This window comes from Camelina sativa, chromosome 18 (assembly GCF_030686135.1).
Source record: "Camelina sativa cultivar CO46 ecotype springtype chromosome 18, ASM3068613v1".
Taxonomy (NCBI): Eukaryota; Viridiplantae; Streptophyta; class Magnoliopsida; order Brassicales; family Brassicaceae; genus Camelina; species Camelina sativa.
In genome coordinates, this window is record NC_141897.1 from 8,813,252 (window position 1) to 8,836,131 (window position 22,880).

The following is a 22,880-nucleotide window of genomic DNA, read 5'->3' on the forward strand; positions in this document are numbered from 1 at the left end:
AAATCCTTAAACAATGTAATACAATGGATAAGATACCCAATACCAAACAAAAGAGATCTATTAAAACGATTATATGACGCCTGTATATTCTCTAAATTTGACATGAAAAGTGGATTTTGGCAAATACAAATTGCCGAGAAGGATAAATATAAAACAGCATTCACAGTGCCTTTTGGGCATTACGAATGGAATGTTATGCCTTTCGGTTTAAACAACGCACCATCCGAATTTCAAAATATAATGAACGAAATATTTAACCCTTACTCCACCTTCTGTATTGTATACATAGATGATGTGTTAATATATTCAAAATCTATCGACCAACACTTTAAACATCTATACACCTTTTTGATACATATTTTGACCCTAGAAACAGTAACATAGCTGTTTACTGCTTTGAATCAATGTTTTCTCTCGGTTTTAGCCTGTTTTCTCGGTTTAAGCCTGTTTTGGGATAAAACGGGTTTAAGTGTTGTCTAAACACTCCAAATTCATCCCAAAATCTTACAATTAGTGAAATGCATTGGATTGTCAGACATTCTGACCCTAGAAACAGTAACAAAGCTGTTTATTGCTTCGAATCAGTGTTTTCTCGGTTTTAGCCTGTTTCGGGACAAAATGGCTAAAAGTGGTGTCTAAAAACTCCAAATTCAACCTGAACTCTTATAATTAGTCAAATACATTGGATTGATACATATTATGACCCTAGAAAGAGTAAAATACCTGTTTACAGCTTTGAATCAATGTTTTCTCACGGTTTTACCCCGTTTTCTCGGTTTAAGCCTGTTTTGGGATAAAACGGGTTTTAGTGTTGTCTAAACAAATGAAATTCATCCTGAACTCTTATAACTAGTCAAATGCATTGGATTGTCACACATTCTGACCCTAGAAACAGTAACTAAGCTGTTTACTTCTTAGAATCAACGTTTTCTCGTTTTTAGCCTGTTTAAGGACAAAATGGGTAAAACTGGTGTCTAAACACTCCAAATTTAACCTGAACTCTTATAATTAGTCAAATGCATTGGATTGTTACATATTTTGACCCTAGAAAGAGTAACATAGCGGTTTACTGCTTCAAATCAATGTTTTCTCTCGGTTTTAACTTGTTTTCTCGGTCTAAGCCTGTTTTGGGATAAAACGGGTTTAAGTGTTGTCTAAACACTCCAAATTCATCCCGAACTCTTACAACTATTCAAATGCATTGGATTATCACACATTCTGACCCTAGAAACAGAAGCAAAGCTGATTACTGCTTAGAATCAATGTTTTCTCGGTTTTAGCCTATTTCGGGACAAAATGGCTAAAAGTGATGTCTAAACACTCCAAATTCAACCTGAACTCTTATAATTAGTCAAATACATTGGACTGATACATATTATGACCCTAGAAAGAGTAACATAGCTGTTTACGGCTTTGAATCAATGTTTCTCACGGTTTTACCCCGTTTTCTTGGTTTAAGCCTATTTTGGGATAAAACGGGTTTAAGTGTTGTCTAAACATTCCAAATTAATCCCGAACTCTTACAACTAGTCAAATGCATTGGATTGTCACACATTCTGATCCTAGAAGCAGTAACAAAGCTGTTTACTGCTTAGAATCAATGTTTTCTCGGTTTTAGCCTGTTTCGGGACAAAATGGGTAAAAGTGGTGTCTCAACACTCCAAATTCAACCCGAACTCTTATAATTAGTCAAATACATTGGAATGATACATATTATGACCCTAGAAAGAGTATCATAGCTGTTTACGGCTTTGAATCAATGTTTTCTCACGGTTTTACCCTGTTTTCTCAGTTTAAGCCTGTTTTGGGATAAAACGGGTTGAAGTGTTGTCTAAACACTGCAAATTCATCCCGAACTCTTAGAACAAGTCAATGCATTGGATTGTCACAGATTCTGACCCTAGAAATAGTAACAAAGCTGTTTACTGATTCGAATCAATGATTTCTCGGTTTTAGCCTGTTTCAGGACAAAATGGGTAAAAGTGGTGTCTAAAAACTCCAAATTCAACCTGAACTCTTATAATTAGTCAAATACATTGGATTGATACATATTATGACCCTAGAAAGAGTAACATACCTGTTTACGGCTTTGAATCAATATTTTCTCACGGTTTTACCCCGTTTTCTCGGTTTAAGCCTGTTTTCGGATAAAACGGGTTTTATTGTTGTCTAAACAAATGAAATTCATCCCGAACTCTTAGAACTAGTCAATGCATTGGATTTTCACTCATTCTGACCCTTAGAAATAGTAACAAAGCTGGTTACTGCTTCAAATCAATGATTTCTTGGTTTTAGCCTGTTTCGAGACAAAATAGGTAAAAGTGGTGTCTAAAAACTCCAAATTTAACCTGAACTCTTATAATTAGTCAAATACATTGGATTGATACATATTATGACCTTAGAAAGAGTAATATAGCGGTTTACTGCTTTGAATCAATGTTTTCTCGGTGTCTAAACACTCCAAATTCAACCCAAACTCTTATAATTAGTCAAATGCATTGGATTGCTACATATTTTGACCCTAGAAAGAGGAGCATAGCTGTTTACTGCTTCGAACCAATGTTTCCTCTTGGTTTTAGCCAATTTTCTCTGTTTTAGCCTATTTCGGGACAAAATGGGTAAAAGTGGTGTCTAAACACTCCAAATTCAACCCGAACTCTTATAATTAGTCAAATGCATTGGATTGTTACATTTTTTGACAATAGAAACAGTAACATAGCTTTTTACTGCTTTGAATCAATGTTTTCTCTCGGTTTTAGCCTGTTTTCTCTGTTTTAGCCTATTTCAGGACAAAATGGGTAAAAGTGGTGTCTAAACACTCCAAATTCAACCCGAACTCTTATAATTAGTCAAATGCATTGGATTGTTACATATTTTGACCCTAGAAAGAGTAACATAGCTGTTTACTGCTTTGAATCAATGTTTTCTCTCGGTTTTAGCTTGTTTTCTCTGTTTAAGCCTGTTTTGGGATAAAACGGGTTTAAGATTTGTCTATACAGTCCAAATTCATTTCGAACTCTTACAGTTAGTCAAATGCATTGGATTCTCACACATTCTCACCCTAGAAAGAGTAACAAAGCTGTTTATTGTTTCGAATCAATGTTTTCTCTGGATGGTTAAAATCTTTTTATTAGTCCAAATTCATCATGAACTATTACAATTGTTCAAATAAATTGGATTGTCACACATTCTCACCCATAAACATTAACAAAGCTTTTTGCTACTTCAAATCAATGTTTTCTTGGTTTTACCCTGTTTCGGGACAAAATGGGTATAAGTGTTGTCTAAGCATTCCAAATTCAACCCGAACTCTTATAATTAGTCAAATGCATTGGATTGCTACATATTTTGACCCTATAAACAGTAACAAAGCTGGTTACTGCTTCAAATCAATGGTTTCTCGGTTTTAGCTTGTTTCGGGACAAAATGGGTATAAGTGTTTTCTAAACAATTCAAATTCAACTCGAACTCTTGTAATGAGTCAAATTCTTTGGATGGTTACATATTTTGACCCTATAAACAATAACAAAGCTGTTTACTGATTCGAATCAATGTTTTCCTAGTTTTAGCCTGTTTTCTCGGTTTAAGCCTCTTTTAGGATAAAACGGGTTTAAATGATGTCTAAACAGTCCAAATTCATCACGAACTATTATAATTAGTCAAATGAATTCGATTGTCAAACATTCTCACCCAAAAACATTAACAAAGATTTTTACTACTTCAAATCAATGTTTTTTCGGTTTTACCCTGTTTCGGGACAAAATGGGTATAATTGTTGTCTAAACACTTCAAATTCAACCCGAACTCTTATAATTAGTCAAACGCATTGCATTGTTACATATTTTGACCCTAGAAATAGTAACAAAGCTCTTTACTGCTTCTAATCAATGTTTTCTTGGTTTAAGCCTGTTTTGGGATAGAACAGGTTTAAGTGTTTTCTAAACACTCCAAATTCATCCCAAACACTTACAATTAGTCAAATACATTCGATTGTCACACATTCTGACCCTAGAAACACTAACAAAGCTGTTTACTGCTTCGAATCAATGTTTTCTCGGTTGTAGCCTGTTTCGGGACAAAATGGGTATAAGTGTTGTCTAAACAATTCGAATTCAACCCAAACTCTTCTAATTAGTCAAATGCTTTGGATTGTTACATATTTTGACCCTATAAACATTAACAAAGCTGTTTACTGATTTGAATCAATGTTTTCCTTCTTTTAGCATGTTTTCTCAATTTAAGTATGTTTTGGAATAAAACGGGTTTAAGTGATGTCTAAACAGTCCAAATTCATCACGAACTATTACAATTAGTCAAATGAATTGGATTGTCACACATTCTCACCCATAAACATTAACAAAGCATTTTACTAATTCAAATCAATGTTTTCTTCGTTTTACCCTGTTTCGGGACAAAATGGGTATAAGTGTTGTCTAAGCATTCCAAATTCAACCCGAACTCTTAGAATTAGTCAAATGCATTGGATTACTACAAATTTTGACCCTATAAACAGTAACAAAGCTGGTTACTGCTTCAAATCAATGGTTTCTCGGTTTTAGCCTGTTTCGAACAAAATGGGTATAAGTGTTTTCTAAACAATTCAAATTCAACCCAAACTCTTGTAATGAGTCAAATTCTTTGGATGGTTACATATTTTGACCCTATAAACAATAACAAATCTGTTTACTGATTCGAATCAATGTTTTCCTAGTTTTAGCCTGTTTTCTCGGTTTAAGCCTCTTTTAGGATAAAACGGGTTTAAGTGATGTCTAAACAGTCCAAATTCATCACGAACTATTACAATTAGTCAAATGAATTCGATTGTCACACATTCTCACCCAAAAACATTAACAAAGCTTTTTACTACTTCAAATCAATGTTTTTTCGGTTTTACCCTGTTTCGGGACAAAATGGGTATAATTGTTGTCTAAACACTTCAAATTCAACCCGAACTCTTATAATTAGTCAAACGCATTGCATTGTTACATATTTTGACCCTAGAAATAGTAACAAAGCTCTTTACTGCTTCTAATCAATGTTTTCTTGGTTTAAGCCTGTTTTGGGATAGAACAGGTTTAAGTGTTTTCTAAACACTCCAAATTCATCCCAAACACTTACAATTAGTCAAATACATTCGATTGTCACACATTCTGACCCTAGAAACACTAACAAAGCTGTTTACTGCTTCGAATCAATGTTTTCTTGGTTTTAGCCTGTTTCGGGACAAAATGGGTATAAGTGTTGTCTAAACAATTCGAATTCAACCCAAACTCTTCTAATTAGTCAAATGGTTTGGATTGTTACATATTTTGACCCTATAAACATTAACAAAGCTGTCTACTGATTTGAATCAATGTTTTCCTTCTTTTAGCATGTTTTCTCAATTTAAGTATGTTTTGGAATAAAACGGGTTTAAGTGATGTCTAAACAGTACAAATTCATCACGAACTATTACAATTAGTCAAATGAATTGGATTGTCACACATTCTCACCCATAAACATTAACAAAGCATTTTACTAATTCAAATCAATGTTTTCTTGGTTTTACCCTGTTTTGGGACAAAATGGGTATAAGTGTTGTCTAAGCATTCCAAATTCAACCCGAACTCTTAGAATTAGTCAAATGCATTGGATTGCTACAAATTTTGACCCTATAAACAGTAACAAAGCTGGTTACTGCTTCAAATCAATGGTTTCTCGGTTTTAGCCTGTTTCGAACAAAATGGGTATAAGTGTTTTCTAAACAATTCAAATTCAACCCGAACTCTTGTAATGAGTCAAATTCTTTGGATGGTTACATATTTTGACCCTATAAACAATAACAAATCTGTTTACTGATTCGAATCAATGTTTTCCTAGTTTTAGCCTGTTTTCTCGGTTTAAGCCTCTTTTAGGATAAAACGGGTTTAAGTGATGTCTAAACAGTCCAAATTCATCACGAACTATTAAAATTAGTCAAATGAATTCGATTGTCACACATTCTCACCCAAAAACATTAACAAAGCTTTTTACTACTTCAAATCAATGTTTTTTTGGTTTTACCCTGTTTCGGGACAAAATGGGTATAATTGTTGTCTAAACACTTCAAATTCAACCCGAACTCTTATAATTAGTCAAACGCATTGCATTGTTACATATTTTGACCCTAGAAATAGTAACAAAGCTCTTTACTGCTTCAAATCAATGTTTTCCCGGTTTAAGCCTGTTTTGGGATAGAACATGTTTAAGTGTTGTCTAAACACTCCAAATTCATCCCAAACACTTACAATTAGTCAAATACATTATATTGTCACACATTCTGACCCTAGAAACAGTAACAAAGCTGTTTACTGCTTCGAATCAATGTTTTCTTGGTTTTAGCCTGTTTGGGGACAAAATGGTTATAATTGTTGTCTAAACAAATCGAATTCAACCCAAACTCTTCTAATTAGTCAAATGCTTTGGATTGTTATATATTTTGACCCTATAAACATTAACAGAGCTGTTTACTGATTCGAATCAATGTTTTCCTTCTTTTAGCATTTTTTCTCAATTTAAGTATGTTTTGGGATAAAACGGGTTTAAGTGATGTCTAAACAGTCCAAATTCATCACGAACTATTACAATAGATCTCTTTTGTTTGGTATTGGGTATCTTTTGTTTGGTATTGGGTATCTTATCCATTGTATTACATTGTTTAAGGATTTATAGTTGATTACTAAGCGTGGTACTCGTCTTTCTTTTTCAGCTTGGTTGTTAACATAAAATGCTGAACAACTCCAAGGAGATTTAGATTTTCTTATTAAGTTCTTATCTAGTAATTCTTGTATTTCCTTTTTGCAATATTCTAAAATTTCTTGATTCATTTGAATAGGTCTAGCTTTAGTTGGAATATTTTTTTCGTTAAAATCTTTTTCGTAGGGTATTTCAACAATATGTTTTTTTTCTTTCCCAAAAGGCATTTGGGAGTTCAGAACATATTTGGTTTAGTAGTTCAACTTCTAAACTTTTATTTTATTTGTCACTTGTGGATCACTTAGTTGTTGTTCTATATGTTGGTATTTTATTTCTTGTTGTAAATATTGTATATGTTTTTGTTTCCCATCTATTAAATTTATAGATTTTTCTATTGTTGAATTTTGTAAGGCTAGGATTTCTATTGTTTTCATTGGGGATAGAAATTCAAACATTATTTTCTCTCCTACAATTTTTGTGGTAATCCCTAGTTCTGTAACTTTAAACGGATAAATTTGTGTAAAAAATGGTGTTCCTAGTATAACTTCTTGGCTTAAGTTTTTTACAAGGATAAATTGAGTTTTAAAACAATAATTTTTGTTACAGAGTTTTGCTTTAGGTAATTTGTAGTTGACCTTCAAACTACTTCCGTTTGCACCACTAAGTTTTTCATATGTTTTTTCATAGAATTTTGTAGGAACTATTCCTTCTCTAATACAATTATAGTCAGCTCCTGTATCTAGAAGTGCTATTGTTTCTAGTTTAAAATCATACCCTATGTGTATTGTGATTTTTGTATACCATTTTTGATAGTTTATTTTGTTTATTATCTGGATATATTCTTCTTCTTCTTTTGTTTGTTTATGGTTTTCAGGGTTGCTTGTGGAGGGTTTGTCCATTGTTGTGGGTGGAGATTCATGGACTTTTGGTTCTATAAGGGCTAATCTAGCGTCTACTTGCAATTGATGAAGTTGATGTTGGAGAACTATTTGTTGTAATTCTTTTATATGATTTTCTATTAATTTGTTAAGACTAAAAGGTTGTGGAGTTAATAATTGATTTTCTCGTTGCACTAAATCTTTTAATTTTAATAAATATTCTTTTTTTGTTTCTTGATCATCTATTTTATCTATAATATCTATTAAAAATTGTTTGTCAATGTCTTTTGTAATTACGTTTATTGTTTTACAATTGCATATACCATCTGAGATATTTTCAGAATTTTGAGAGGATGTGTCACTTTCATTTTCTATTATGTCTAGAGAAGGGTCGCTACTGAGTTCTTCTGAATTTTCAGTTTCTGAAAGAAGTAATTTTTCTAATTTTTCTTTAATGTCTTGTTGATCGTGAAATATTTCATTGATTTTTCTTTTCATTTTACAATCTGTAGATTTATGTCCTGGCCTTTTACAGTTCCAGCATATAATTCTTTCTTTTTTAGATGGTTCTCTGGGGTTTTTGTTTTTTGTATAGTATGAGTTAAAAAAATTCTTTGTAAATCTTTTATTTTTATTATAAGGTTGTGGATAAAAAGTTTTATTTTGTTTGCGTAGTTTTCTTCTTTCTCTAGAAGGTGGAGTGAGACGATTATAACCATATTGTTCACAAAATGAACCCATAGTTTCTCCAAATTTAAATTTGTTACTTTGCTGTTTATCTTTGTGTTCTTGACATATTTGTAGACCTTCCTTTTTAATAAAGGCAAACAATTGACCATAGGTTATTGTATCCCATGGGATTGGTTGTCCTCCAGAATAATCTTTTAGTTTATTAATTAATCGTTCTGCGAAAAATGATGGTAATCCTGCGATGAACCGTTCTTTCCAGAAGGGTTGGTTGCAGTCGTGTCTTTGAAATATGTTGGTTATAAATATATCTTTATACCATTTGAAGTCCCTAGTGTTGGACATCTAAGATTTGTTAAAATAAGTTTTTTACTTGTTAGTTCTTCCGAAGGGTTTCCTACAAAGTGCATGGTCATGGTGTGGAGTAATACTTCTACAACGTTTTGAACTTGGTCTTCTTCATAAAAACCATCTTCTCCTTCTACTCTTCTAGTTTCAGTATGGTTTAGAATAGAATTTTGAGTTTCTACGCCTAAAGCATTGTCCCACAAAAATTTCAAGGCTCCATTGAACCCCGAGATTAGCATGACACAAGCTTGGTGGTCTGACATTCCTTTAGCTTTATAGGATAGGGTTGCCATCCCCATTTCTTAAAATAAATTCATCATTTCATATTCGGATCTACCATCTATATTCCATTCATATATGCCTTCTCCGTTGTAAAAGTTTGTTGAGGGAAATTTATGATGTTCTTCAAATAATAAGTCGGGTGGTGAGTGCCTTGGATAATATGGTTTTTTGGATGGTTGAAAGTTTCTTTTTATTCTATTTATTTCTATATCGGTTTCAGATTGAATGTTTTCGTCAATATTATTTATCCCCTTGGCTTTGTCTAGTCTATCAAGTCTAGTTGAGATTGATTTTAAAATTTCATTTTCAGGAAATTTAATGGCTTTTGTTAATGGTTTGAAGAGAGGTGGTGAGATTGCAGTAAAGGGTGGAGATAACAGCTGACAGTTTGTTGTTATGTTTTTTTTCGTCTTTTTCTAGTTTGTTATCAAGGTTATCTATTTGTCATGAAATAGTATGTAATATTTGACTTTGATAATTATTTTGTTCATATACTATCTTAATGTCTGCCATATATATTGAATCTTTATCATCTCGGTTTGCCCCAGTTCTAAAAGGTGTAGCTATTACTTGTCTTTGGGGAGTGTGAATTTTGATGTCTTTCAAAGGTGGATGGACTGATTTGTGTATTTCTCCGTTAGTCATTTCCCATGTGTGGTACAATGTGGAACTAGTGTTTATTGATTCATTTTTATATGGGTAGCATATGTCATTTTCTAAAGCGTATGTTTCAAACCATGTGAAAAATGGAATATTTACTTCTATATTTTCCATGTAGTTATACCATATTTCTCTAAAAGTTGTAAGTTTTTCTTTATTAAAAGCTTGAAAGTACCATTTTCTTTTATCCTCGTTTTTATCTGATAAGAATTCTTCTTTAAGGTAATCTTTGTCTATTGTAAATGTTTTTATGATAACATTTATTGATTTAAAATCTGAAGCTGTTGGGGAAGTAGGAAAGTTAGACGATCCCACTTCTGACTGTTGAACTGGTTCAGCTATTGGTGCTTGAAAAATAATAGGTTTTTTCCCTTGGCTTTTTGTTAAAATTTGTTCTACACTTTCCTCCGATTCAGTGCTAGCTTGGCCAGTTCTGTACTCAGAGAAAGATGAACGTGGGTGGAATGAACTAAATTTTAATGATGGTGGATCTCTGAAAGAACCGAAGTTTAATAATATTTTTCCATCATATTGTTCTGTTATACTCGTAATAGTTCTTTGTTCAAAATTTCTTGGTGGTTGAGTAATATTAATTTTCCATTGATCAGGAATTGTAATTTCTGTCCATTTTAATTGTTTAGGTGTATATGTAGAGGTTGGTGTGTCTTTACCATGTGCAGCCAATATTGTTGTTTCACCTTTATCATCTTGCAATAAACATCGTGGGCTGAACTCAGATGTAGATTGCTTAATGTAAATACGATACAACAACAAATAGCCATGTCTTTCTTGCTGAAATTTAATTTCAGGCAAGTGTACGTTTAAAACTAAAGTATTAAATATGGTAGGGTCATGTAAGCTTACTTGAAAATTTGGTGCACAATTAAAATATATAGCTCTGTTGCATAAGTTTGATTGTACTGCTCCTAATAAGGAGTCTTCAAATTTTAAAAGTGTTTTATCTCTTAATAACATGAGTATTGGGGAATCAATCCCTGTTCTAGATAAAGGGTTAATTGCTAATTGTATTAGGCCAAAATGAATATAAATAAAGTTTTTTCTTTTATAGTTTTCTAAAGCCATAGAAGAAAGTAGTTTAATTTCTTCAAATTCATTTTGTAATGATAAAGTTTGTTCATGTTCTTTAATTGAATATGCAGTTCTAAAATCAAAAGTTCCATTGGCCTCCAGAATGGTCCAATGGTACGAAGACCAATTTCTTTGCCAGAAACACTCTTGGGGCTTTCCGAAAAGGTATTATGGGTCGCGTGGTTCCTCACGATGTAAAAGTTACGACGTTATGTTTGTACTATATAGTCTTACGCAACAACCAAAAAAAAAAAAAAAAAAGAGGGAGGGATGCAACACAAGGACTTCCCAGGCGGTCACCCATCCTAGTACTACACTCGCACAAGCACGCTTAACTGCGGAGTTCTGATGGGATCCGATGCATTAGTGCTGGTATGATCGCATCCGTTAGTTTATATCATGCAATCGCATATATCGTTTTTTGAAAACTCAAGGGATCATTCAATGTGGGTCCCACTTGATATGAGGACCGGTTTATTCACCTTGGACGTGCTTCGAACCGCGAAAAACAAGAGATAACCATATCCGAACATAATTTTGTACTCGTAGCTAATTGTGTCGCGATCACAAAAAAACATCCGAAACACTTTTAAACGTCAAAATTTGGCCTCCAGAATGGTCCAATGGTACAAAGACCCTTTGCCTTGCCAGAAACACTCTTGGGGCTTTCCGAAAAGGTATTATGGGTCGCGTGGTTCCTCACGATGTAAAAGTTACGACGTTATGTTTGTACTATATAGTCCTACGCAACAACCAAAAAAAAAAAAAAAAAAAGAGGGAGGGATGCAACACGAGGACTTCCCGGGAGGTCACTCATCCTAGTACTACTCTCGCCCAAGCGTGCTTAACTGCGGAGTTCTGATGGGATCCGGTGCATTAGTGCTGGTATGATCGCATCCGTTAGTATATATCATGCAATCGCATATATCGTTTTTTGAAAACTCAAGGGATCATTCAATGTGGGTCCCACTTGATATGTGGACCGGTTTATTCACCTTGGACGTGCTTCGAAATGCGAAAAACAAGAGATAAGCATATCCGAACATAATTTTGTACTCGTAGCTAATTGTGTCGCGATCACAAAAAATATCCGAAACACTTTTAAACGTCAAAATTCGGCCTCCAGAATGGTCCAATGGTACGAAGACCCTTTGCCTTGCCAGAAACACTCTTGGGGCTTTCCGAAAAGGTATTATGGGTCGCGTGGTTCCTCACGATGTAAAAGTTACGACGTTATGTTTGTACTATATAGTCATACGCAACAACCAAAAAAAAAAAAAAAAAAAAAGAGGGAGGGATGCAACACCAGGACTTCCCGGGAGGTCACTCATCCTAGTACTACTCTCGCACAAGTACGCTTAACTGCGGAGTTCTGATGGGATCCGGTGCATTAGTGCTGGTATGATCGCATCCGTTAGTATATATCATGCAATCGCATATATCGTTTTTTGAAAACTCAAGGGATCATTCAATGTGGGTCCCACTTGATATGTGGACCGGTTTATTCACCTTGGACGTGCTTCGAACCGCGAAAAACAAGAGATAACCATATCCGAACATAATTTTGTACTCGTAGCTAATTGTGTCGCGATCACAAAAAAACATCCGAAACACTTTTAAACGTCAAAATTCGGCCTCCAGAATGGTCCAATGGTACGAAGACCCTTTGCCTTGCCAGAAACACTCTTGGGGCTTTCCGAAAAGGTATTATGGGTCGCGTGGTTCCTCACGATGTAAAAGTTACGACGTTATGTTTGTACTATATAGTCTTACGCAACAACCAAAAAAAAAAAAAAAAAAAAGAGGGAGGGATGCAACACAAGGACTTCCCGGGAGGTCACTCATCCTAGTACTACTCTCGCCCAAGCGTGCTTAACTGCGGAGTTCTGATGGGATCCGGTGCATTAGTGCTGGTATGATCGCATCCGTTAGTATATATCATGCAATCGCATATATCGTTTTTTGAAAACTCAAGGGATCATTCAATGTGGGTCCCACTTGATATGTGGACCGGTTTATTCACCTTGGACGTGCTTCGAAATGCGAAAAACAAGAGATAACCATATCCGAACATAATTTTGTACTCGTAGCTAATTGTGTCGCGATCACAAAAAAACATCCGAAACACTTTTAAACGTCAAAATTCGGCCTCCAGAATGGTCCAATGGTACGAAGACCCTTTGCCTTGCCAGAAACACTCTTGGGGCTTTCCGAAAAGGTATTATGGGTCGCGTGGTTCCTCACGATGTAAAAGTTACGACGTTATGTTTGTACTATATAGTCTTACGCAACAACCAAAAAAAAAAAAAAAAAAAGAGGGAGGGATGCAACACGAGGACTTCCCGGGAGGTCACTCATCCTAGTACTACTCTCGCCCAAGCGTGCTTAACTGCGGAGTTCTGATGGGATCCGGTGCATTAGTGCTGGTATGATCGCATCCGTTAGTATATATCATGCAATCGCATATATCGTTTTTTGAAAACTCAAGGGATCATTCAATGTGGGTCCCACTTGATATGTGGACCGGTTTATTCACCTTGGACGTGCTTCGAAACGCGAAAAACAAGAGATAACCATATCCGAACATAATTTTGTACTCGTAGCTAATTGTGTCGCGATCACAAAAAAACATCCGAAACACTTTTAAACGTCAAAATTCGGCCTCCAGAATGGTCCAATGGTACGAAGACCCTTTGCCTTGCCAGAAACACTCTTGGGGCTTTCCGAAAAGGTATTATGGGTCGCGTGGTTCCTCACGATGTAAAAGTTACGACGTTATGTTTGTACTATATAGTCTTACGCAACAACCAAAAAAAAAAAAAAAAAAAAGAGGGAGGGATGCAACACGAGGACTTCCCGGGAGGTCACTCATCCTAGTACTACTCTCGCCCCAAGCGTGCTTAACTGCGGAGTTCTGATGGGATCCGGTGCATTAGTGCTGGTATGATCGCATCCGTTAGTATATATCATGCAATCGCATATATCGTTTTTTGAAAACTCAAGGGATCATTCAATGTGGGTCCCACTTGATATGTGGACCGGTTTATTCACCTTGGACGTGCTTCGAAACGCGAAAAACAAGAGATAACCATATCCGAACATAATTTTGTACTCGTAGCTAATTGTGTCGCGATCACAAAAAAACATCCGAAACACTTTTAAATGTCAAAATTCGGCCTCCAGAATGGTCTAATGGTACGAAGACCCTTTGCCTTGCCAGAAACACTCTTGGGGCTTTCCGAAAAGGTATTATGGGTCGCGTGGTTCCTCACGATGTAAAAGTTACGACGTTATGTTTGTACTATATAGTCTTACGCAACAACCAAAAAAAAAAAAAAAAAAAAAAGAGGGAGGGATGCAACACGAGGACTTCCCGGGAGGTCACTCATCCTAGTACTACTCTCGCCCAGGCGTGCTTAACTGCGGAGTTCTGATGGGAACCGGTGCATTAGTGCTGGTATGATCGCATCCGTTAGTATATATCATGCAATCGCATATATCGTTTTTTGAAAACTCAAGGGATCATTCAATATGGGTCCCACTTGATATGTGGACCGGTTTATTCACCTTGGACGTGCTTCGAAACGCGAAAAACAAGAGATAACCATATCCGAACATAATTTTGTACTCGTAGCTAATTGTGTCGCGATCACAAAAAAACATCCGAAACACTTTTAAACGTCAAAATTCGGCCTCCAGAATGGTCCAATGGTACGAAGACCCTTTGCCTTGCCAGAAACACTCTTGGGGCTTTCCGAAAAGGTATTATGGGTCGCGTGGTTCCTCACGATGTAAAAGTTACGACGTTATGTTTGTACTATATAGTCTTACGCAACAACCAAAAAAAAAAAAAAAAAAAAGAGGGAGGGATGCAACACAAGGACTTCCCGGGAGGTCACTCATCCTAGTACTACTCTCGCACAAGTACGCTTAACTGCGGAGTTCTGATGGGATCCGGTGCATTAGTGCTGGTATGATCGCATCCGTTAGTATATATCATGCAATCGCATATATCGTTTTTTGAAAACTCAAGGGATCATTCAATGTGGGTCCCACTTGATATGTGGACCGGTTTATTCACCTTGGACGTGCTTCGAACCGCGAAAAACAAGAGATAACCATATCCGAACATAATTTTGTACTCGTAGCTAATTGTGTCGCGATCACAAAAAAACATCCAAAACACTTTTAAACGTCAAAATTCGGCCTCCAGAATGGTCCAATGGTACGAAGACCCTTTGCCTTGCCAGAAACACTCTTGGGGCTTTCCGAAAAGGTATTATGGGTCGCGTGGTTCCTCACGATGTAATAGTTACGACGTTATGTTTGTACTATATAGTCTTACGCAACAACCAAAAAAAAAAAAAAAAAAAAGAGGGAGGGATGCAACACGAGGACTTCCCGGGAGGTCACTCATCCTAGTACTACTCTCGCACAAGTACGCTTAACTGCGGAGTTCTGATGGGATCCGGTGCATTAGTGCTGGTATGATCGCATCCGTTAGTATATATCATGCAATCGCATATATCGTTTTTTGAAAACTCAAGGGATCATTCAATGTGGGTCCCACTTGATATGTGGACCGGTTTATTCACCTTGGACGTGCTTCGAAATGCGAAAAACAAGAGATAAGCATATCCGAACATAATTTTGTACTCGTAGCTAATTGTGTCGCGATCACAAAAAATATCCGAAACACTTTTAAACGTCAAAATTCGGCCTCCAGAATGGTCCAATGGTACGAAGACCCTTTGCCTTGCCAGAAACACTCTTGGGGCTTTCCGAAAAGGTATTATGGGTCGCGTGGTTCCTCACGATGTAAAAGTTACGACGTTATGTTTGTACTATATAGTCATACGCAACAACCAAAAAAAAAAAAAAAAAAAAAGAGGGAGGGATGCAACACAAGGACTTCCCGGGAGGTCACTCATCCTAGTACTACTCTCGCACAAGTACGCTTAACTGCGGAGTTCTGATGGGATCCGGTGCATTAGTGCTGGTATGATCGCATCCGTTAGTATATATCATGCAATCGCATATATCGTTTTTTGAAAACTCAAGGGATCATTCAATGTGGGTCCCACTTGATATGTGGACCGGTTTATTCACCTTGGACGTGCTTCGAACCGCGAAAAACAAGAGATAACCATATCCGAACATAATTTTGTACTCGTAGCTAATTGTGTCGCGATCACAAAAAAACATCCGAAACACTTTTAAACGTCAAAATTCGGCCTCCAGAATGGTCCAATGGTACGAAGACCCTTTGCCTTGCCAGAAACACTCTTGGGGCTTTCCGAAAAGGTATTATGGGTCGCGTGGTTCCTCACGATGTAATAGTTACGACGTTATCTTTGTACTATATAGTCTTACGCAACAACCAAAAAAAAAAAAAAAAAAAAGAGGGAGGGATGCAACACAAGGACTTCCCGGGAGGTCACTCATCCTAGTACTACTCTCGCACAAGTACGCTTAACTGCGGAGTTCTGATGGGATCCGGTGCATTAGTGCTGGTATGATCGCATCCGTTAGTATATATCATGCAATCGCATATATCGTTTTTTGAAAACTCAAGGGATCATTCAATGTGGGTCCCACTTGATATGTGGACCGGTTTATTCACCTTGGACGTGCTTCGAAATGCGAAAAACAAGAGATAAGCATATCCGAACATAATTTTGTACTCGTAGCTAATTGTGTCGCGATCACAAAAAATATCCGAAACACTTTTAAACGTCAAAATTCGGCCTCCAGAATGGTCCAATGGTACGAAGACCCTTTGCCTTGCCAGAAACACTCTTGGGGCTTTCCGAAAAGGTATTATGGGTCGCGTGGTTCCTCACGATGTAAAAGTTACGACGTTATGTTTGTACTATATAGTCATACGCAACAACCAAAAAAAAAAAAAAAAAAAAAGAGGGAGGGATGCAACACAAGGACTTCCCGGGAGGTCACTCATCCTAGTACTACTCTCGCACAAGTACGCTTAACTGCGGAGTTCTGATGGGATCCGGTGCATTAGTGCTGGTATGATCGCATCCGTTAGTATATATCATGCAATCGCATATATCGTTTTTTGAAAACTCAAGGGATCATTCAATGTGGGTCCCACTTGATATGTGGACCGGTTTATTCACCTTGGACGTGCTTCGAACCGCGAAAAACAAGAGATAACCATATCCGAACATAATTTTGTACTCGTAGCTAATTGTGTCGCGATCACAAAAAAACATCCGAAACACTTTTAAACGTCAAAATTCGGCCTCCAGAATGGTCCAATGGTACGAAGACCCTTTGCCTTGCCAGAAACACTCTTGGGGCTTTCCGAAAAGGTATTATGGGTCGCGTGGTTCCTCACGATGTAAAAGTTACGACGTTATGTTTGTACTATATAGTCTTACGCAACAACCAAAAAAAAAAAAAAAAAAAAGAGGGAGGGATGCAACACAAGGACTTCCCGGGAGGTCACTCATCCTAGTACTACTCTCGCACAAGTACGCTTAACTGCGGAGTTCTGATGGGATCCGGTGCATTAGTGCTGGTATGATCGCATCCGTTAGTATATATCATGCAATCGCATATATCGTTTTTTGAAAACTCAAGGGATCATTCAATATGGGTCCCACTTGATATGTGGACCGGTTTATTCACCTTGGACGTGCTTCGAAACGCGAAAAACAAGAGATAACCATATCCGAACATAATTTTGTACTCGTAGCTAATTGTGTCGCGATCACAAAAAAACATCCGAAACACTTTTAAACGTCAAAATTCGGCCTCCAGAATGGTCCAATGGTACGAAGACCCTTTGCCTTGCCAGAAACACTCTTGGGGCTTTCCGAAAAGGTATTATGGGTCGCGTGGTTCCTCACGATGTAAAAGTTACGACGTTATGTTTGTACTATATAGTCTTACGCAACAACCAAAAAAAAAAAAAAAAAAAAGAGGGAGGGATGCAACACGAGGACTTCCCGGGAGGTCACTCATCCTAGTACTACTCTCGCCCAAGCGTGCTTAACTGCGGAGTTCTGATGGGATCCGGTGCATTAGTGCTGGTATGATCGCATCCGTTAGTATATATCATGCAATCGCATATATCGTTTTTTGAAAACTCAAGGGATCATTCAATGTGGGTCCCACTTGATATGTGGACCGGTTTATTCACCTTGGACGTGCTTCGAAACGCGAAAAACAAGAGATAACCATATCCGAACATAATTTTGTACTCGTAGCTAATTGTGTCGCGATCACAAAAAAACATCCGAAACACTTTTAAACGTCAAAATTCGGCCTCCAGAATGGTCCAATGGTACGAAGACCCTTTGCCTTGCCAGAAACACTCTTGGGGCTTTCCGAAAAGGTATTATGGGTCGCGTGGTTCCTCACGATGTAAAAGTTACGACGTTATGTTTGTACTATATAGTCTTACGCAACAACCAAAAAAAAAAAAAAAAAAAAAAGAGGGAGGGATGCAACACGAGGACTTCCCGGGAGGTCACTCATCCTAGTACTACTCTCGCCCAGGCGTGCTTAACTGCGGAGTTCTGATGGGAACCGGTGCATTAGTGCTGGTATGATCGCATCCGTTAGTATATATCATGCAATCGCATATATCGTTTTTTGAAAACTCAAGGGATCATTCAATATGGGTCCCACTTGATATGTGGACCGGTTTATTCACCTTGGACGTGCTTTGAAACGCGAAAAACAAGAGATAACCATATCCGAACATAATTTTGTACTCGTAGCTAATTGTGTCGCGATCACAAAAAAACATCCGAAATACTTTTAAACGTCAAAATTCGGCCTCCAGAATGGTCCAATGGTACGAAGACCCTTTGCCTTGCCAGAAACACTCTTGGGGCTTTCCGAAAAGGTATTATGGGTCGCGTGGTTCCTCACGATGTAAAAGTTACGACGTTATGTTTGTACTATATAGTCTTACGCAACAACCAAAAAAAAAAAAAAAAAAAAGAGGGAGGGATGCAACACAAGGACTTCCCGGGAGGTCACTCATCCTAGTACTACTCTCGCACAAGTACGCTTAACTGCGGAGTTCTGATGGGATCCGGTGCATTAGTGCTGGTATGATCGCATCCGTTAGTATATATCATGCAATCGCATATATCGTTTTTTGAAAACTCAAGGGATCATTCAATGTGGATCCCACTTGATATGAGGACCGTTTAATTCACCTTGGACGTGCTTCGAACCGCAAAAAACAAGAGATAACCATATCCGAACATAATTTTGTACTCGTAGCTAATTGTGTCGCGATCACAAAAAAACATCCGAAACACTTTTAAACGTCAAAATTCGGCCTCCAGAATGGTCCAATGGTACGAAGACCCTTTGCCTTGCCAGAAACACTCTTGGGGCTTTCCGAAAAGGTATTATGGGTCGCGTGGTTCCTCACGATGTAAAAGTTACGACGTTATGTTTGTACTATATAGTCTTACGCAACAACCAAAAAAAAAAAAAAAAAAAAGAGGGAGGGATGCAACACGAGGACTTCCCGGGAGGTCACTCATCCTAGTACTACTCTCGCCCAAGCGTGCTTAACTGCGGAGTTCTGATGGGATCCGGTGCATTAGTGCTGGTATGATCGCATCCGTTAGTATATATCATGCAATCGCATATATCGTTTTTTGAAAACTCAAGGGATCATTCAATGTGGGTCCCACTTGATATGTGGACCGGTTTATTCACCTTGGACGTGCTTCGAAACGCGAAAAACAAGAGATAACCATATCCGAACATAATTTTGTACTTGTAGCTATTTGTGTCGCGATCACAAAAAATATCCGAAACACTTTTAAACGTCAAAATTCGGCCTCCAGAATGGTCCAATGGTACGAAGACCCTTTGCCTTGCCAGAAACACTCTTGGGGCTTTCCGAAAAGGTATTATGGGTCGCGTGGTTCCTCACGATGTAAAATTACGACGTTATGTTTGTACTATATAGTCTTACGCAACAACCAAAAAAAAAAAAAAAAAAAAGAGGGAGGGATGCAACACAAGGACTTCCCGGGAGGTCACTCATCCTAGTACTACTCTCGCACAAGTACGCTTAACTGCGGAGTTCTGATGGGATCCGGTGCATTAGTGCTGGTATGATCGCATCCGTTAGTATATATCATGCAATCGCATATATCGTTTTTTGAAAACTCAAGGGATCATTCAATGTGGGTCCCACTTGATATGTGGACCGGTTTATTCACCTTGGACGTGCTTCGAACCGCGAAAAACAAGAGATAACCATATCCGAACATAATTTTGTACTCGTAGCTAATTGTGTCGCGATCACAAAAAAACATCCAAAACACTTTTAAACGTCAAAATTCGGCCTCCAGAATGGTCCAATGGTACGAAGACCCTTTGCCTTGCCAGAAACACTCTTGGGGCTTTCCGAAAAGGTATTATGGGTCGCGTGGTTCCTCACGATGTAATAGTTACGACGTTATGTTTGTACTATATAGTCTTACGCAACAACCAAAAAAAAAAAAAAAAAAAAGAGGGAGGGATGCAACACAAGGACTTCCCGGGAGGTCACTCATCCTAGTACTACTCTCGCACAAGTACGCTTAACTGCGGAGTTCTGATGGGATCCGGTGCATTAGTGCTGGTATGATCGCATCCGTTAGTATATATCATGCAATCGCATATATCGTTTTTTGAAAACTCAAGGGATCATTCAATGTGGGTCCCACTTGATATGTGGACCGGTTTATTCACCTTGGACGTGCTTCGAACCGCGAAAAACAAGAGATAACCATATCCGAACATAATTTTATACTCGTAGCTAATTGTGTCGCGATCACAAAAAAACATCCGAAACACTTTTAAACGTCAAAATTCGGCCTCCAGAATGGTCCAATGGTACGAAGACCCTTTGCCTTGCCAGAAACACTCTTGGGGCTTTCCGAAAAGGTATTATGGGTCGCGTGGTTCCTCACGATGTAATAGTTACGACGTTATGTTTGTACTATATAGTCTTACGCAACAACCAAAAAAAAAAAAAAAAAAAGAGGGAGGGATGCAACACGAGGACTTCCCGGGAGGTCACCCATCCTAGTACTACTCTCACCCAGGCACGCTTACCTGCGGAGTTCTGATGGGATCCGGTGCATTAGTGCTGGTATGATCGCATCCGTTAGTATATATCATGCAATCGCATATATCGTTTTTTGAAAACTCAAGGGATCATTCAATGTGGGTCCCACTTGATATGTGGACCGGTTTATTCACCTTGGACGTGCTTCGAAACGCGAAAAACAAGAGATAACCATATCCGAACATAATTTTGTACTCGTAGCTAATTGTGTCGCGATCACAAAAAAACATCTGAAACACTTTTAAACGTCAAAATTCGGCCTCCAGAATGGTCCAATGGTACGAAGACCCTTTGCCTTGCCAGAAACACTCTTGGGGCTTTCCGAAAAGGTATTATGGGTCGCGTGGTTCCTCACGATGTAAAAGTTACGACGTTATGTTTGTACTATATAGTCTTACGCAACAACCAAAAAAAAAAAAAAAAAAAGAGGGAGGGATGCAACACGAGGACTTCCCGGGAGGTCACTCATCCTAGTACTACTCTCGCACAAGTACGCTTACCTGCGGAGTTCTGATGGGATCCGGTGCATTAGTGCTGGTATGATCGCATCCGTTAGTATATATCATGCAATCGCATATATCGTTTTTTGAAAACTCAAGGGATCATTCAATGTGGGTCCCACTTGATATGTGGACCCGTTTATTCACCTTGGACGTGCTTCGAACCGCGAAAAACAAGAGATAACCATATCCGAACATAATTTTGTACTCGTAGCTAATTGTGTCGCGATCACAAAAAAACATCCGAAACACTTTTAAACGTCAAAATTTGGCCTCCAGAATGGTCCAATGGTACGAAGACCCTTTGCCTTGCCAGAAACACTCTTGGGGCTTTCCGAAAAGGTATTATGGGTTGCGTGGTTCCTCACGATGTAAAAGTTACGATGTTATGTTTGTACTATATAGTCTTACGCAACAACCAAAAAAAAAAAAAAAAAAAAAGAGGGTGGGATACAACACGAGGACTTCCCGGAAGGTCACCCATCCTAGTACTACTATCGCCGAAGCGTGCTTAACTGCGGAGTTCTGATGGGATCCGGTGCATTAGTGCTGGTATGATCGCATCCATTAGTATATATCATGCAATGGCATATATCGTTTTTTGAAAACTCAAGGGATCATTCAATGTGGGTCCCACTTGATATGTGGACCGGTTTATTCACCTTGGACGTGCTTCGAACCGCGAAAAACAAGAGATAACCAAATCCGAACATAATTTTGTACTCGTAGCTAATTGTGTCGCGATCACAAAAAAACATCCGAAACACTTTTAAACGTCAAAATTCGGCCTCCAGAATGGTCCAATGGTACGAAGACCCTTTGCCTTGCCAGAAACACTCTTGGGGCTTTCCGAAAAGGTATTATGGGTCGCGTGGTTCCTCACGATGTAAAAGTTACGACGTTATGTTTGTACTATATAGTCTTACGCAACAACCAAAAAAAAAAAAAAAAAAAAAGAGGGAGGGATGCAACACAAGGACTTCCCGGGAGGTCACTCATCCTAGTACTACTCTCGCACAAGTACGCTTAACTGCGGAGTTCTGATGGGATCCGGTGCATTAGTGCTGGTATGATCGCATCCGTTAGTATATATCATGCAATCGCATATATCGTTTTTTGAAAACTCAAGGGATCATTCAATGTGGGTCCCACTTGATATGTGGACCGGTTTATTCACCTTGGACGTGCTTCGAACCGCGAAAAACAAGAGATAACCATATCCGAACATAATTTTGTACTCGTAGCTAATTGTGTCGCGATCACAAAAAAACATCCGAAACACTTTTAAACGTCAAAATTCGGCCTCCAGAATGGTCCAATGGTACGAAGACCCTTTGCCATGCCAGAAACACTCTTGGGGCTTTCCGAAAAGGTATTATGGGTCGCGTGGTTCCTCACGATGTAAAAGTTACGACGTTATGTTTGTACTATATAGGCTTACGCAACAACCAAAAAAAAAAAAAAAAAAAAAGAGGGAGGGATGCAACACGAGGACTTCCCGGGAGGTCACCCATCCTAGTACTACTCTCGCCCAAGCACGCTTAACTGCGGAGTTCTGATGGGATCCGGTGCATTAGTGCTGGTATGATCGCATCCGTTAGTATATAT

At 38.0% G+C, this 22,880-nt stretch overlaps 7 non-coding genes and 17 pseudogenes across 7 annotated transcripts; all 24 read right to left on the bottom strand.

Annotated features, from left to right (window-relative positions):
* Positions 1–10,925: 10,925 nt before the first annotated feature.
* LOC147921631 (5S ribosomal RNA) lies at positions 10,926–11,044 on the bottom strand. Its single transcript, XR_015590368.1, has one exon. It is a non-coding gene; the product is annotated as a 5S ribosomal RNA (ribosomal RNA).
* A 394-nt stretch (positions 11,045–11,438) lies between these two features.
* On the bottom strand, positions 11,439–11,557 carry LOC147921632 (5S ribosomal RNA). Its single transcript, XR_015589738.1, has one exon. It is a non-coding gene; the product is annotated as a 5S ribosomal RNA (ribosomal RNA).
* Positions 11,558–11,952: 395 nt separating this feature from the next.
* LOC147921633 (5S ribosomal RNA) lies at positions 11,953–12,071 on the bottom strand (annotated as a pseudogene).
* A 395-nt stretch (positions 12,072–12,466) lies between these two features.
* On the bottom strand, positions 12,467–12,585 carry LOC147921634 (5S ribosomal RNA; annotated as a pseudogene).
* Positions 12,586–12,979: 394 nt separating this feature from the next.
* On the bottom strand, positions 12,980–13,098 carry LOC147921635 (5S ribosomal RNA). The gene has a single exon (XR_015589739.1). It is a non-coding gene; the product is annotated as a 5S ribosomal RNA (ribosomal RNA).
* A 395-nt stretch (positions 13,099–13,493) lies between these two features.
* LOC147921636 (5S ribosomal RNA) lies at positions 13,494–13,613 on the bottom strand (annotated as a pseudogene).
* A 397-nt stretch (positions 13,614–14,010) lies between these two features.
* Positions 14,011–14,129, bottom strand: LOC147921637 (5S ribosomal RNA; annotated as a pseudogene).
* A 395-nt stretch (positions 14,130–14,524) lies between these two features.
* LOC147921638 (5S ribosomal RNA) lies at positions 14,525–14,643 on the bottom strand (annotated as a pseudogene).
* Positions 14,644–15,038: 395 nt separating this feature from the next.
* On the bottom strand, positions 15,039–15,157 carry LOC147921639 (5S ribosomal RNA; annotated as a pseudogene).
* Positions 15,158–15,552: 395 nt separating this feature from the next.
* Positions 15,553–15,671, bottom strand: LOC147921640 (5S ribosomal RNA; annotated as a pseudogene).
* Positions 15,672–16,066: 395 nt separating this feature from the next.
* On the bottom strand, positions 16,067–16,185 carry LOC147921641 (5S ribosomal RNA; annotated as a pseudogene).
* Positions 16,186–16,580: 395 nt separating this feature from the next.
* On the bottom strand, positions 16,581–16,699 carry LOC147921642 (5S ribosomal RNA; annotated as a pseudogene).
* Positions 16,700–17,094: 395 nt separating this feature from the next.
* On the bottom strand, positions 17,095–17,213 carry LOC147921643 (5S ribosomal RNA; annotated as a pseudogene).
* Positions 17,214–17,608: 395 nt separating this feature from the next.
* Positions 17,609–17,727, bottom strand: LOC147921644 (5S ribosomal RNA). Its single transcript, XR_015589740.1, has one exon. It is a non-coding gene; the product is annotated as a 5S ribosomal RNA (ribosomal RNA).
* Positions 17,728–18,124: 397 nt separating this feature from the next.
* On the bottom strand, positions 18,125–18,243 carry LOC147921645 (5S ribosomal RNA; annotated as a pseudogene).
* A 395-nt stretch (positions 18,244–18,638) lies between these two features.
* Positions 18,639–18,757, bottom strand: LOC147921646 (5S ribosomal RNA; annotated as a pseudogene).
* A 395-nt stretch (positions 18,758–19,152) lies between these two features.
* On the bottom strand, positions 19,153–19,271 carry LOC147921647 (5S ribosomal RNA). Its single transcript, XR_015589741.1, has one exon. It is a non-coding gene; the product is annotated as a 5S ribosomal RNA (ribosomal RNA).
* A 393-nt stretch (positions 19,272–19,664) lies between these two features.
* On the bottom strand, positions 19,665–19,783 carry LOC147921648 (5S ribosomal RNA; annotated as a pseudogene).
* Positions 19,784–20,178: 395 nt separating this feature from the next.
* LOC147921649 (5S ribosomal RNA) lies at positions 20,179–20,297 on the bottom strand (annotated as a pseudogene).
* A 394-nt stretch (positions 20,298–20,691) lies between these two features.
* Positions 20,692–20,810, bottom strand: LOC147921650 (5S ribosomal RNA). The gene has a single exon (XR_015590236.1). It is a non-coding gene; the product is annotated as a 5S ribosomal RNA (ribosomal RNA).
* Positions 20,811–21,204: 394 nt separating this feature from the next.
* Positions 21,205–21,323, bottom strand: LOC147921651 (5S ribosomal RNA; annotated as a pseudogene).
* Positions 21,324–21,719: 396 nt separating this feature from the next.
* On the bottom strand, positions 21,720–21,838 carry LOC147921652 (5S ribosomal RNA; annotated as a pseudogene).
* A 396-nt stretch (positions 21,839–22,234) lies between these two features.
* LOC147921653 (5S ribosomal RNA) lies at positions 22,235–22,353 on the bottom strand (annotated as a pseudogene).
* Positions 22,354–22,749: 396 nt separating this feature from the next.
* LOC147921654 (5S ribosomal RNA) lies at positions 22,750–22,868 on the bottom strand. The gene has a single exon (XR_015589784.1). It is a non-coding gene; the product is annotated as a 5S ribosomal RNA (ribosomal RNA).
* Between the last annotated feature and the right edge of the window lie 12 nt (positions 22,869–22,880).